Below are 3,219 nucleotides of genomic sequence, written 5' to 3'. Positions count from 1 at the left end.
CACCGATTTCCAACCCGAAAAGGACCCATTTATCCCGACTCTCTGTTTTCTGTTCCCCAGCCAATTCTCTATCCATGCTGATACATTTCCTCTGACTCCGTGTGCCTCTATCTTCTGCAGTAATCTTTTATGTGGCACCTTATCGAATGCCTTTTGGAAATCTAGATACACCACATCCATCGGTACACCTCTATCCACCATGCTCGTTATATCCCCAAAGAATTCCAGTAAATTAATTAAACATGATTTCCCTTTCATGAATCCATGCTGCATCTGCTGGGTGCACTATTCCCATCTAGATGTCCCGCTATTTCTTCCTTAATGATAGTTTCAAGCATTTTCCCCACTACAGATGTTAAACTAACCGGCCTGTAGTTACCTGCCTTTTGTCTGCCCCCTTTTTTAAACAGAGGCGTTACATTAGCTGCTTTCCAATCAGCTGGTAGTCCCAGAGTCCAGAGAAGTTTGGTAGATTATAACGAATGCATCTGCTATAACTTCCGCCATCTCTTTTAATACTCTGGGATGCATTTCATCAGGACCAGGGGACTTGTCTACCTTGAGTCCCATTAGCCTGTCCAGCACTACCCCCCAAGTGATAGTGATTGTCTCAAGGTCCTCCCTTCCCTCATTCCTGTGCCCAGCAATTTTTGGCATGGTTTTTGCGTCTTCCACTGTGAAGACCGAAGCAAAATTATTTTAAGGTCTCAACCATTTCCGCATTACCCATTATTAAATCCCCCTTCCCATCTTCTAAGGGACCAACATTTACTTTAGTCACTCTTTTCCGTTTTATATATCTGTAAATGCTTTTACTATCTGTTTTTATGTTTTGCGCAAGTTTACCTTCGTAATCTATTTTTCCTTTCTTTATTGCTTTTTTAGTCATTCTTTGCTTTTGTTTAAAATATTTCCAATCCTCTAGTTTCCCACTAACCTTGGCGACCTTATGCGCATTGATCTTTAATTTGATACTCTCCTTTATTTCCTTGGTTATCCACGGCTGGTTATCCCTTCTCTTACCGCCCTTCTTTTTAACTGGAATATATTTTTGTTGCGCACTATGAAAGAGCTCCATAAAAGTCCTCCACTGTTCCTCAATTGTGCCACTGTTTAGTCTGTGTTTCCAATCTACTTTAGCCAACTCTGCCCTCATCCCACTGTAGTCCCCTTTGGTTAAGCATAGTGCACTCGTTTCTGACACAACCTCCTCACCCTCAATCTGTATTACAAATTCAATCATACTGTGATCACACATTCCAAAATGATCTTTTACTCGGAGATCGTTTATTTTTCCTGTCTAATTACAAAGGACCAGATCTAAGATAGCTTGTTCCCTTGTAGGTTCTGTTACATTTTGTTCCAAGAAACAATCCCTTATGCATTCTATGACTTCCTTTTCCAGGCTACCCCTTGCGATTTGAGTTGAGCAATCGATATGTAGGTTAAAATCGCCCAAGTCTACTGCCGTTCCTTTTTCGCATGCCTCCATTATTCCCTTGATTATTGCCCGCCCCACCGTGAAGTTATTATTTGGGAGCCGATAAACTTCGCCCACCAGTGACTTTTTCCCCTTACTATCTCTAATCTCCAACCACAATGATTCAACATTTTGTTCATTAGAGCCAATATCGTCTCTCACAACTGCCCTGACATCATCCTTTATTAACAGAGCTCCCCGACCTCCTTTCCCTTCTTGTCTATCTTTCCAAATCGTCAGATACCCCTGTATGTTTAATTCTAAGTCTTGGCCACCCTGCAACCACGTTTCTGTAATGGCCACCAAATCATACCCATTTGTAATGATTTGTACCGTCAGCTCATTTACGTTATTTTGAATGCTAAGTGCATTTAGGTAGAATGTTTTAATCCTAGTTTTTAAACAATGATTTTTAGTTTTAACCCCTCCTGCAGCCCCTTTATATTCAGTGGCCCTTTTTGTTACAGCTGCCTATTCCACCTGTCTTATAATTCCTCCCCTAAAAATCTATCGAGGTTTGGGGCAATTAACATTTTCAAGTTTCACATTGATCGATTTTTTTTCGGCAAGGATACGAAGATTTATGGAATCATCGCAGGCAAATGAAATTAAGAATTAGTTAAAAGGGACAGAAACAGAAACAGCTGCAAACAAACGTTGCATTTTATTCATATTTAACAGCAACTATATCCTTGCCATGCGCAACTATGCTGTGGTCAGAGAAAAACGCCCTGAGCTTCCGAAACTCCCGTGGCTTTTCTGTCGCTCTCTTTCCTCTCTTCCCTTCCTGCTGCAAGCTGCCAGTTTTTAAACCTTGTTTTAAATGTTGGTCTGGGCGAGGGCATTCCACATTCTCAGAGCCATCTCTACCGTTTCATTGCTTGATTTTTACGCTTATTAATTATGAATCTCCTTGAGCTACAATGGTAGAGCTTGCGACAATACAGTAAAAGGTGGCTTATTGGAAACACGTTGTGATTATAGTTTGGTTTTGTACAGAATTGAACATATATCACTCAAGAGGGAATGTTATATTTACAATAAACTATATCGTCTTATAAATTTTGGTCAATTCGCTCCCCAGTGCCAGATGAGGAATTGTTTGATCCCCGCATTTATTTCATGTGGGGAACAGGCACGGGTATTCAATCAGAAATAACCCACAGATTGACACAGGAATAACCGCAGCGCGAGAGACTGACAGCACCGTGGTAAATGGCGGAATCGACAAGAGAGATGGACGAACAGAAAACGGCCTCAGACTCTGAAAACTGCAAACATCACATGCAAAAGCATCGGCTGCTCCAGGTGAGGCTCGAACTCACAACCTCGGCATTTCCCAAGCCTGTACTGTCATATAAGTACCGTGCGCTAACCGATTGCGCCACTAGAGCTGCATAGCATGTGGTCTTTGTGCTCCCATCATACAGCTGCCTGTTCCACCTGTATAACAAGGAAGAAGACAATGAATCATCGAATCATTCAACACAAAAGGAAGCTTTTCATCCCATCGTGTCTATGCCGCCTCTCTGCAAGAAGCCTTCAGTTATTGAGACTCCATAGATTTTCACCATAGACGTGTTTTATTATTTGTGTAATGTTTTGTTATTTGTAATGAATTTAGATGTCTGTGCAGGAACATTATAAATATATTTGTGCATCTATCTGTGAGTTGTAAATTAAATTGTGTGGAACATTGATAATCAAATTATATGTGTTCATATATGTGTTATTATAAA

At 40.8% G+C, this 3,219-nt stretch overlaps 1 non-coding gene across 1 annotated transcript; it reads right to left on the bottom strand.

Annotated features, from left to right (window-relative positions):
• Window positions 1-2,780: 2,780 nt before the first annotated feature.
• Window positions 2,781-2,874, bottom strand: trnai-uau (transfer RNA isoleucine (anticodon UAU)). Its single transcript has 2 exons — window positions 2,837-2,874; window positions 2,781-2,816 (listed from the first exon to the last, which is right to left on the bottom strand). It is a non-coding gene; the product is annotated as a tRNA-Ile (tRNA).
• Between the last annotated feature and the right edge of the window lie 345 nt (window positions 2,875-3,219).

Source organism: Pristiophorus japonicus, unplaced genomic scaffold, assembly GCF_044704955.1.
Source record: "Pristiophorus japonicus isolate sPriJap1 unplaced genomic scaffold, sPriJap1.hap1 HAP1_SCAFFOLD_49, whole genome shotgun sequence".
In the NCBI taxonomy this organism is placed as follows: Eukaryota; Metazoa; Chordata; class Chondrichthyes; family Pristiophoridae; genus Pristiophorus; species Pristiophorus japonicus.
Note: the sequence above shows the minus strand (reverse complement) of the source record. Positions and strands in the feature narration are given on the sequence as shown.